The 12900-nt window shown below is 35.0% G+C and overlaps 1 protein-coding gene across 1 annotated transcript in view; it reads right to left on the bottom strand.

Moving 5' to 3' along the window:
- GNGT1 (G protein subunit gamma transducin 1) overlaps nucleotides 1-12900 on the bottom strand; it is a 170919-nt gene that overhangs the window by 141520 nt on the left and 16499 nt on the right. The window contains exon 2 of the mRNA XM_031679609.2: nucleotides 221-361. The gene's annotated coding sequence lies outside the window, so the exon portion shown is untranslated. The remainder of the gene's footprint in view (nucleotides 1-220; nucleotides 362-12900) is intronic.

The following is a 12900-nucleotide window of genomic DNA, read 5'->3' on the forward strand; positions in this document are numbered from 1 at the left end:
CTCCATCACAGCTTCTGATTTCTTCAATGGAACAGCACGGCACTCGGAGGCTGTTTGCTTTCAGAAAGGTTAAATGAACCCAAATACTGATCTATTTATAGTTTCAAAAAACCTAAGAGATGGAAAATTTCCAAATTTAGGCCGTAATCTAAAATATCCCAAGAGACGAAACATACCCACATTCTTGATGAGGAATAACTGTCAGTGTGGTCAGACTTACTGGATAGACAGCCACGTGATGCAAACACAGCTTTTTCGTCTTCTTATCATTTTTTAACTGAAGAGGTCCCAGGAACCAGTCTGCAGTCAAAGATAGATCAGTATTGGAGTACAGAAAGAAGTCTCTGCCACACATGGAACCCTAAGGAAAGATTAGTAAGATTCACAATAAGAGATCCAAATAACCAGCGACAAAAAGGAGAAAGGATACACACTGTTAACAGTGTCTCTTCTATTGGATAACCCATCCAGGCTCATCATCCTCTAGCAGGAAGCCTCAGGGCTTCGACCTATTTATTACCCATGTGGTAGTTCCTTTGATTGCTAGGATATGCATCCAAACCACAGATAATTCCTTTCCCCCAAGATCTAGCCATCCTAAATGCCTCACTCTTCTTGAATTCTTCCATTCCCTAGAAATGCCCACTTCTCCATTCCTAAGCTGGGCTTGCTTCCCAGCCTCAATTTTAGAATTCTGCTCTTTCTCTCCCATTTCTGTTGCTGAGAATGGAGAGGATAATCTTCAGTTCTGGAAGAAAAAAAGGTGGAAAAAGTCATGGAGATGGTCTGGTTCTCCTCTTGGCAGGTTGTTTTTAATTCCTCTTCTGATTAACTCCAGATAGTTACTTTAAAAAAGAAAATGTATACTTTATTTCAAGGATAAATCTCCTGCACTGTTTGCGTATTGTTTGATCCCTCATTATGCTCAAAGACTTCTTAAATTTTGTTTTGTTTTTGTTCTGTCCCAGTGGGGAAGTATACCGTAAAGTTCACTTGTGTTGCATCTTCCTGATTTGAGGAATAATTTGTTTGTTTGCTTGCTCGCTTGTTTACTACAATTTGTGGGAAATGTGCCATTTTATCATATGTGGATTAATTGAACATCCCTATATGTGGTAATAAATATTACTAAACAATGCAAATATTGAAATGTGAGATCCTTTGCATATATAGCAATAATGTATCATACTGATAATTCCTTTTCCATACCTTCACTGGACAAATTCACAGCAGCATTATAAATAATTTGATGACAATAATTTGATATTAGAAAACAAAATAGCCAAGGTGATGACTATAAATGTTTGCTAGGTGATGATTAGTGATTCCTGGCCAGCAAACACATTTCCTCATCAGTATAATTCTTCTTTAGTATGGTACTTCTTTTCAAGTTATTAGGATACTTTGGTAAAATACAAATTGAGAAAAAAAGGGAAACTGGCCTACTTTAGCAACTGCTGTGTATCACTGTACGCCTAGACAGAGGCATTATTCCAGATGTATTAATTATTTACTATTTTCCCAAAAAATAACACTTAGAAGCAGGGCAACTCAGTTCTGAGACTCAGATTATACATTTTACACATAATGATTATAATGACTGCTTACCTCAAAACTTATTTTATGGATTAAATAATCACCATGAATGTGAAAGAAACCTGGAAATCATGGAGAATATTCTAGTATTAAAAACTGTTCATATTATTTTTTTACTTTCTATAGAAATATCTATGTATTTTTTGTTTATAATATTTTTGCCATGAAGTGGAGTTTATTTTTATTTCCTATATTGCTTCAATCTTTTCCTTTACAGTTTATGTTTTTATAAGCCTAGGAAATCTTAAGCTCTTAGTTTATACTTCTTATGTTTAAGAAAATCATTTCCTTCTCAAACATTATGTAATATTCATGCATATTTTAATCTTAATTTTTTTCAGTCTCTACAGTTTAATATTTAACCCAGCTAGAGTTTAATTTTCTTATAAGGTGGGAACTTAGTTATCTGAAATTTTTTTTTTTTTTGCAAATGATTAACTGATTATTTTTTTAAATGGCAGGGCCAAAAATGCTAGCTCCTTTTTACAGATGAGTGACCAAAGCTCAAGGAGGTAAAATGACAGACAGTGGTGTGAGAGCCAACTCAAACCTGCTCTCAAGAGATGATCATAAATAGCATTTCCCAACTCCACATTCAGTAAATTGGACATAGTGGAAATATTTACACCAGGAAAATCAGTAAACACTACAAACCAGAGCTTGCTTTCCTCCCTCCCTTCCTTCCCTCCATTCTCCCTTCCTTCCTTCCTTCCTTCCTACCTTCCTTCCTTCCTTCCTTCTGACAGCTAATTTATTAGCATTCACAGTGGATCATATGCTGGGGCATTAACAAGGTTTTAACATAAAAATTGTCTATCTTTCTAGAGTAGCATTTGATTTAATGATAACATATCTAATTATAAGAAACAGTATATTTAAGGTAGGAAATAAAACTCTAACAACTTTTCAAGATTTAGCTCGATATTACAAAAAAAAAAAAAGTATGCTGTGGCAGACAGATTTTATCCATACTCCCAACTCCCAGTACAGAGGTGAACAAAACATGTTAACCCTCCTTGTCTTCTAGGATATCCTCAGCAGAAAAGTTTGAAAAGCAGTAGACTAGAATATTTATAAGGACTAGGGATTCCTCCTACAGCCTCCAGCTTGCATATCCTACAATTATAAGCAATTAAGCTGGAACAATACTGCAGATTCTCTGGCAGTTCATGGGTCTTTCTAGGACAGTCCACTATTTTCCCTTGCCTCATTATCAGTGTTCACTTAATGTAAATAAGGCAGAAATTATGTGCTGCTTGCCAACATACTCTAAATATTTACAGTATTAGCAATCATCTCTACAGTAGGCCACCTCTGGGATGGGTTCCCATTGTCCCCACCTCCTGGTATTCATGACCTTATGTAATCCTCAATGCTTGAGATTGGGCTAGATTTACTGACTCACTTCTAATGAATACGTATGACAGAAGTAATGGGATATCACTTCTGTAATTAGACTGTTAATACTCTGTGGCTTGTTTTGAGTCTTCTCTCATTCTCTCTTGACTCACTCTCTCTGAGACAAGCCAGTAGCTATGTTTTGAACTATAAAGAGATCTACATGGCAAGGAACTGATATCTTCATACAACATCCAGCAAGAATCTGAGCCTTGAGTGACCTTAGTTATGAATTCTCTGTAAGTTGGGCCTTGTGATGCTCACAGCCCTGGCTGGTACTTTGATTGCAGCTTTGTGATAGACACAAAGTCAGAGACTCAGTTAAGCCATATCAGGATTCTTAGCCTCAGACACTATGAGATAATGAATGTTTGTTGTGTTAAGGCACTAAACTTTAGAGTGATTTGTTACGCAGCAATAGATTACTAATACAATCCTCAAGGGACTCAATTCAGGGATGATACTGTTGTGAGGCTTTACATGCAAGCAGCCTGATAGACTAATGATCCATCTCCCAAGTGGATTCTAACACCATCCAGTGCCTCTTCTGAGAGCCTCTTTCATTTACTGTTCTCAAAGCTTAGAGATATCAATACTAACTCCTTGTTAGTGGGATCTGCATTTCATGTATTTGAATTTTTTTTCTACTGAATACTCCTATACTTTTTAGCTCTGCTCTCCTCCTCCCACTCAAACACTTTTATTGACAACTTGGAGATGAACTTTTGTTCAGCCTGGAGCTATGGAACAGAATTATTCTTGGCAAAATGGGAAATGGCCCTGGGAATATATTTATCTGATACACAGCTTATTAACACCAAACTTTGACCAAACTGTCTCAGACTCAGGAAACTGACTATGGTGGGTCTGTTGAGTGCAGGGAAATGGTTCCACTTTGGCTGAAAATGCGGTGGGGATTTTCAAGGAAAAAAAAAAAGTTGCTCACAAAAGGGTTCAATGTGTACAACCAATGTGTACTCTCAAGAGTTTTCATGGGGGGAGGGTATAGCTCAGTAGTAGAGCATGTGTTCAGCATGCATGAGGTGGGTTCAATTCCCAGCACTGTCATTAAAATAAATAAATAAATAAACCTAATTACCCCCCCCCAATACAAAGAAAAAAAAAGAGTTTTCATATTTTTAAATTTTAAATTTGTCCTCTCCTATATTTAAAGGGCTTTGCAAGTGCTCTTTGGTTTACCTAGCTCTACCTGATTTTGTTGCTCTATACTTTGCAAGTTGGGATGAGTTTTAAAAATTAACACTAGCACAACATGTGCAGTGGTGTTTCTCTCTCTTGTACTATGCCACTGCGATTTGTCACCAGGAGTTACTGTGTGCACTGGAGGGTTAGGGAGTGTTTCAGAACTGGATGAGTGTATCCTTAGGAGGAGTGCTGTTATTAGCAGAGAAAGCTGCTGTCTGAAACTTCTTAAGCCATTACCCACAGCTCAGGAACATGGCCTTGGAATTAATATTTTCTGTCTTTGTCTTGCAATGAAAACAGCAAGTATTTCTTCAACTTTCTAAACCCTCACCAGACTCCTTTCAGAAGGTCATCTTGACCTCCACTGACATTAATTGCAAAGACTTTTAAAATTTGATCACTTTTCTCTCTCTGCCCTAACACTGTAGGGATATTTGCTTCGCCTTGCTCAGCCTAGTTTGCTGCCACTTTTACTGACGTTTATATTACATAAACCACTTCTATTAACCAGTCCCCTTATCTAATACATTCAAATGATTCTGAATCACTGTTTGTCATTATCACCCTGGTTACTACTCCAGTGTAATCAACTTTTACAGAGTTCTTTGGTTTTTATAGCTTGCCCTACAATGTGTAAAGTTGAGTTGGAGGAGAGAGCATCTCTGATCTGTTGTCTGAATTGTCCAAGACTAAGGCCTCTTCCTCCTGTGAGATAACAAAACTTTTCTTGCGTGGGAGGAAAAATCTGCAGCTACCACATACTCAGAGATGTGTTTAAGCTGGATGAAGGTTTTCACATAAGAAACCTGGACAGTGGTTGAGAGAGAACCCAGGTCCTCTATCTGCCCACATCCTTCTCCACTTCAAAGCCCTGATCTAAATACCAGCCCTGTACCAGATTCTTACAGTTGCAGGCAATGTCAACTACCTAGGGGCTCCTTACGATTTTGATTGTACCACTGTTAACTTAAACCACAGGCAGCCTGCATTTTAGCTATTTGTGGTCATCTTTACCTCCCTTACTAATTCACTGATTCCTTGAAATCAATAACCAGTATTTATTTTCCTTTGTATTGCCTCACAGCTTCTCACACAAAAACTTGCTTACAGAAGGAGCTCAAAAATATTTGTTAATTGGATGAACGAAAAAATGAATGAGAAGCGACAGACCTGGAGAATGTCATTCTAAGTGAAGTAAGCCAGAAAGAGAAAGAAAAATACCATATGATATTACTTATATGTGGAATGTAAAAAATAAATAAATAAATAAAAGCCAAAAAAGAAACAGACTCACAGACAGAAAACAAACCTATGGTTACTAGGGGGGAAAGGGGGTGGGAAGGGGTAAGTTGTAAGTTCGAGATTTGCAGATACTAACTAATATATTTAAAACAGATAAACAATAAGTCTATATCGTATAGCACAGGGAACTATATTCAATATCTTGTAGTAACTTATGGTGAAAGAGAATATGAAAAAGAATATATGTATGTTCCTATATGACTGAAGCACTGTGCTGTACACCAGGAATTAACACAACATTGTAAACTGACTATACTTCAATAAAAATATATATTCAAAAATGAATGAGAAGAAGGAAGCTACACTTGACAAAGGAGGAAGCACTGGGCAATGAGAAACAAGTGCAGATGAATCTTTGAGGGGGAGACAGGAGGAGCTGAAAATGATGAGGATATTGGGGGGCCAGGTGCAGATATAGGACAGAATTCAAAGTTACACTTCATCAATTTAAAAGAACTGGTCTACTTAAAGTGGTATACTTTGAGGGTTTTGTTATTTTTTTACTAGTGTAACAGTTATTTCATGGAGTTGTCTAAGCCAGGGAAGGAAAAAAGAACCATTAACAATTATCAGACTATGAGTAATGGGCATTTATTTGAGCATTAGGATTGAGTTAGACTCTACATCAAAACACAAAGTAGCTATAATAGACATATATTTCCAAAGATTATATGCTATTATTATTACCTTGCAAAAATAATACTAGACATTAGTATTTTTTAACACTTGGATCACTTTGGGGTTGCATTGCTGAGATGTCACTTCTATGTACTGACCATCCTAGCGTTTCTAACAGTGTAAGACAGTAGAAAAATCACTGATTAGATTTGGAGTATTATCTAACCGTGTGTCTCATCAGCTGTGTAATTTCAGGTAAACCCTCCAACCTCCCTGGGTTTCATTTTCCTAATTTTAAAATGAGGATGTAAACTAGAAGAGCCATCAAGTCCCTTCCAGGAATTAGCACACATACGTGGACAAGACGTTTTCTTTCTTTCTCCTCCTTCCAGCTGGACAAGTCCCTTCACTCTCGACAGATTTATTTTGGGCTATAAGGCTTCCGAGGTAATTGGGACCCCCATCTTGGCCACCTGGGGACCTGTCATTATACATCTCTTCTTCTAGTTCCTGAACCTTGAGGGGATTACAGGCACTCTTTCTGTGATATTTTTACTCTGACAGTAGATATTTTCACTCTGACTCCAGTTGATACTCCTTTGTATAATCTTTTCTTACATATCCATGTACTTTTCCTTTTCTCTTCCAACTCTTTGACAATTATCTCAGGAAATTTCTTCCTTTCTCCTTTTTTCCCCTTCTACTCTTTATTTCATTTCCCTCCTTGTTTTGCTTATGAGATAAAATAGAGTGATTAATTTCATTTTCTTAATAAATTATTTTCTAAAAAGTTTAATAACTTTTTTTCTGACTATACAAAGACATGTATGTTTATTATAGGAGGTTTAGGAAATAATAAGAAAATTAATTACACAAAATATTTTACCTAGAGCTACACACTGGAAATATTTTAGGATATTTCCTTTCATACTGCCTTTGTATCTATATGTAAATAATTTTTTAATTTATAGTTTGGATTATGCTGTACTTTTTGTGTCTGTTTTCTGTAAATAAGTATTTTTCACCTAGCACTTTATACTTTTGTTTCCTAAGTATTTTCCAATGTCATCATTGATTCAACAGTGTATCTCATATCCTGAGTCTAATAATTAATAATAATAATAATAATAATAACAAGAACAACAACACTACTTCATCTAGTGATTACTATGTGCCTGGCACTATTCTAAGCACTTTACATAGGTTATCTTCTTATATCATCAAAATAACAATGTGACATGTACACTGTTATTATCCACATTTTAAAGATCTGGAAACTGACACAGGGATATACTAAATAATTTGTTGAGGTTAACACAGTTAGCAAATTCTAAAGTTGGGATTTGAGCTCAGTTAGAGTTTTAGCAACTAATTATATATATATACCACCTTTTGTCAGCATTCCTATCAGCTCTAACTTTAAAATATATCCAGCACTTTACTTTTCTCTACTCTTACCTCTTCCTTGGCCTAAGGTGCCATCATCTTTTATCTGGATTATTTCAAAAGCTTCACATCTGGTCTTCCTGCTTCTGACTTGTCTGAATACAACTGCTTTCAACATAACAGAATTTTTCATATTAACTTTATATCCTGTAACCTGGTTATAATCACTTTTTCCAGGTGTTTTTTTTTGGTCAGTTCTTTCAGATTTTCTACATTAATGATTGTATCAACTGTAAACAGACAATTTTATGCCTTTCTTCCCAATCTATATAAATTTTATTTCCTTTTCTTGCCTTACTGTATTAGTAAGGAGTTCCAGTGCAAGGCTGAAAAAAAAATTGATAATGGGGACATTATTGCTTCATACCTGATCTTAATAGGAAGGCTTCAAATTTCTCACTATTAAGTGTGATGTTAGCTGCGGGGTTTTTTTTTTTTTTTGTAGATAGTCTTTATCGAGTTATGAAATTCCCCCTGTATTCTTAGTTTACAGAGAACTTTTAATCATGAGTAGGTGCTGGATTTTGTCAAATGCTTTTTCTACATCTTTCAGTATTTCATTGTGGTTTTGATTTGCATATCCCTCAGGATTAGTGATGGTAAGCATCCTTACATGTGATTATTGGTCCTTTTTTTTTTTTTTAGATTCCACATATGAACTATCTCATATGGTATTTTTCTTTCTCTTTCTGGCTTACCTCACTTAGAATGACATTCTCCAGGAGTATTCACGTTGCTGCAAATTGCATGTTGTCAGTTTTTATGGCTGAGTAGTATTCCATTGTATAAATATACCACATCTTCTTTATCCAGTCATCTGTTGATGGACATTTAGGCTGTTTCCATGTCTTGGCTATTGTAAATAAAGCTGCTATGAACACTGGGGTGCAGGTGTCATCCTCAAGTAGGGTTCCTTCTGGATATAAGCCCAGGAGCGGGATACCTGGGTCATATGATAAGTCTATTCCTAGTCTTTGGAGGAATCTCCATACTGTTTTTCACAGTGGCTGCACCAAACTGCATTCCCACCAGCAGTGCAGGAGGGTTCCCTTTTCTCCACAGCCTCTCCAGCATTTGTCATTTGTGGACTTTTGAATGATGGCCATTCTGACTGGTGTGAGGTGGTACCTCATTGTAGTTTAGATTTGCATTTCTCTGATAATTAGTGATACTGAACATTTTTTCATGTGCTTTTTGATCATTTGTATGTCTTCCTTGGAGAATTGCTTGTTTAGGTCTCCTGCCCATTTTTGGATTGGGTTGTTTATTTTCTTCTTATTGAGTCATATGAGCTGCTTATGTATTCTGGAGATCAAGTCTTTGTCGGTTTCATTTGCAAAACTTTTCTCCCATTCTGTAGGTTGTCTTTTTGTTTTACTTATGGTTTCCTTGGCTGTGCAGAATAAAAGTTTCATTAGGTCCCATTTGTTTATTCTTGCTTTTATTTCTTCTAGGAGAAAATTTTTGAGATGTATGTCAAATAATGTTTTGCTTATATTTTCCTCTAGGAGGTTTATTGTGTCTTGTCTTATGTTTAAGTCTTTGATCCATCGTGAGTTGATTTTTGTGTATGGTGTAAGGGAGCGTTCTAGCTTCATTGCTTTACATGCTGCTGTCCAGTTTTCCCAACACCATTTGCTGAACAGACTGTCTTTATTCCATTGTATATTCTTGCCTCCTTTGTCGAAGATGAGTTGACCAAAAGTTTGTGGGTTCATTTCTGGGCTCTCTATTCTGTTCCATTGGTCTGTATGTCTGTTTTGGTACCAATACCATGCTGTCTTGATGACTGTAGCTCTATAGTATTGTCTGAAGTCTGGGAGAGTTATTCCTCCAGCCTCTTTCTTTCTCTTCAGTAATGCTTTGGCAATTCTAGGTCTTTGATGGTTCCATATAAATTTTATTATGATTTGTTCTAGTTCTGTGAAATATGTCCTGGGTAATTGGATAGGGATTGCATTAAATCTGTAGATTGCCTTGGGCAGTGTGACCATTTTTAACAATATTGATTCTTCCAATCCAAGAGCATGGGATATCTTTCCATTTTTTAAAGTCTTCTTTAATTTCCTTCATCAATGGTTTATAGTTTTCTGTGTATAATTCTTTCACCTCCTTGGTTAGATTTATTCCCAGGTATTTTATTACTTTGGGTGCTATTTTAAAGGGGATTGTTTCTTTACTTTCTTTTTCTGTGGATTCATCGTTAGTGTAAAGAAATGCAACTGATTTTTGAACATTAATCTTGTAACCTGCTACCTTGCTGAATTCTTCGATCAGCACTAGTAGTTTCTGTGTGGACCTTTTAGGGTTTTCTACATATAGTAACATGTCGTCAGCATACAGGGACACTGATTATTGATCATTTGTACGTCTTCTTTGGAGAAATGTCTGTTCAAGTTCTTGCCCATTTTTTAATTATTTGTTTACCATTGTTGAGTTGTAGAAGTTCCTTATATATTCCTTATTAACTCATATCAGATATTTGATATGCAATTATTTTCTCCCATTTTGTAGGCTGCTTTTTTACTGTTGATTGTTTCCTTTGATGTGCAGAAATTTTTAAGTTTGATGAAGTCCCGTTTGTCTAGTTTTTATTTTGTTGCCTGTGCTTTCTATGTCATATCCAAATCCAATGTCCTGAAGTTTTCCCCTTATGTTTATTTTTAGGAATTTTATAGCTTTAAATCTTACTTTTAGGCCTTTAATCCTTACCTTAAAGGTAAGGATCCAGTTTCATTCTTTTGCATGTGGACATTCAGTTTTCTCAACACAATTTGTTGAAGAGACTGTCCTTTCCTGAATGTGTAGTCTTAGTATCCTTATTGAAAATTATTTGACCATATATGCAAGGCTTTATTTCTTGGCTTTCTATGCTGTTCTACTGGTCTATGTATCTATCTTTATGCCAATATCCTATTGTATTAATTACTGTTGATTTGTAGTATGTTTTGAAATCAGGAAGTATGAGGCCTCCAGCTTAATTCCTCTTTTTCAAATCTTTTTTTTTTTCTCCTGGCTTTTCAGGGTCTTCTGTTGTTCCATATGAATTTTAGGACTTTTTTTCTATTTCTGAAAAAAATGTCACTGGGATTTTGACAGGGCTTGCACTAAGTCTGCAGATTACTTCAGTTATGAATATTTTAATAATAGTCAGTCTTCCAGTCCCAAGCACAGAATATCTTCCCATTTATTTGTATCTTCTTGGATTTCTCTTAGCAGTGTTTTGAAGTTTTCAATGTACAATTATTTTACCTCCCTGGTTGAATTTATTCTTGAGTATTTTATCCTTTTTTTGGATTCAACAGTAAATGATATTATTTTTTAAATTTCTTTTTTGGATTGGTCATTGTGAATGTATAGAAATGCAACTAACTTTTCTGTGTTAATTTTTTATCCTTTTATTTCCTGAAATTGTTTATTAATTGTAACACTGAACATTTAGAATTTTCTCCATATAGGATCATGCCATCCGTCAACAAAGATAATTTTACTTCTTATTTTGTGATTTGTATGCTTTTTCTTTCTTTTCCTTGTTGAATGCTCTGACCAGAACTTCTAGTAGTATGTTGGCAGTCATGAAAGTGAGCATCCTTGCCTTATTCCTGGTCCTGCAGTAAAGTCTTTCAGTCTTTCACTATTGAGTATGATATTAGCTGTGGGATTCTCATATGTAGCATTTATTATGCTGAGTTATCTTCCTTTTCTTCCTAATGTTTTGAGTGTTTCATCATGAAAGGATATTGAATTTTGTCAAATGCTTTTTCTGTACCGAGATGGCCGTGTGGTTTTGTTTTTTTCCACATTTTTGTCCTTCATTTGTTAATGTGGTCTATTACAGAGAGTGATTTTTATATGTTGAATCACTCTTGAATTCCAGGTATAAATCCCACTTAGTCATAGTGTATGATCCTTATAGTGTGTGACTGAATTCAGTTCACAAATACGTTGTTTAGGATTTTTACAGGAATACTAATTGAGGATATTGGTCTGTAGTATTCTTGTCTTGTTGTGTCTTTGGCTTTTGTATCATAGTAGTGAGGCCTTATATAACGAGTTTATGGGTATTCACTCCTACTCAATTTTTTGGAAGAGTTTAAGGATTCCTATTAATTCTTCTTTAAATGTTTGGTAGAATTCACCAATGAAGCCATCTGGTCCTCGGCTCTTCTTAGTTTTATTTGTTTTTGGTTGCTGATTCAATCTCCTTACTATTTATAGACCTGCTCATATTTTTTATTTTTTCATCATTCAGTCTTGGTAGGTGCTATGTTTCTAGAAATTTATCCATTTTTTTCTATGGAGTCCTGTTTTGGGGGATGTAATTGTTCATAATAGTCTCATATTATTTCTGCAATATCAGTTTCATTTCTAATTTTAGCTATTGAGTCATCTCTCTTTTTCCTTAGTCTATTTGAAGGGTTTGTTGGTTTTGTTAATCTTTTGAAAAAATAAACAACTCTTGGTTTCATTTTTCACTGTTTTTCTATTTTCTATTTATTTCTTCTCTAACCTTTATTTTCTTCCTTCTGCTACCTATGGGTTTAGTTTGTTCTCTTTTCTAATCTCCTTAAGGTTTAAGGTTAGATTGTTGATTTGAGATCCTTCTTCTTTAAGTGTTTACTGCTATCAACTTCCCTCTTACTATCACTTGTGTTGTAGTCCATACATTTTAGAATATTGTGGGTTTTTTTATTTGACTCTAGATATTTTCTAAATTCTTCTTTGACTTATTTGTTGTTTAAGAGTGTGTATTTCCACGTATTTCAGGATATTCCTGTTCTCCTTTCACTAGTAACTTCTAGTTTTGTTCCACTCTGGTAAAAGAAAATATTTTGTATGATTTTAATCTTCCTAAATTAGGTAAAACTTGTTTCATGGCCTAACATGTGGTTCTATCTTGGAGAATGTTTCATATGCATTTGAGAAGAATGTGTATTCTAGTGTTGTTAGATGAAGTGTTTCTGTTTATGTCTGTTAGGTTCAACTGGTTGGTCTGTAGTGTTGTTTAAATCCTCTCTTTCCTTATTGATATTCTGAATGGTGTGTAAGCCTGTATTTTTTAATACTAAGTGGTAAAATAAGAAAACTATAAAAATTAGGCATGTATATTTTAATCCCTAAAAAAATACAAAGTGATAGTAGCCAAATACCAACACATTAATTAAAATTTAATTGCTTAAAAACTCAAATACCCAAAATAAAGTATGAAAGGGGGAACAGAAGGACAAATATCAGAAGAGGAAAACAGAAAAGTAATAAAATAGTTCACATAGTAAACCATATAAATCATTACACTAATGTAAACGCTTTAAACATACCTACTGAAAGACAGAG

This window comes from Vicugna pacos, chromosome 7, assembly GCF_048564905.1.
Source record: "Vicugna pacos chromosome 7, VicPac4, whole genome shotgun sequence".
NCBI lineage: Eukaryota > Metazoa > Chordata > Mammalia > Artiodactyla > Camelidae > Vicugna > Vicugna pacos.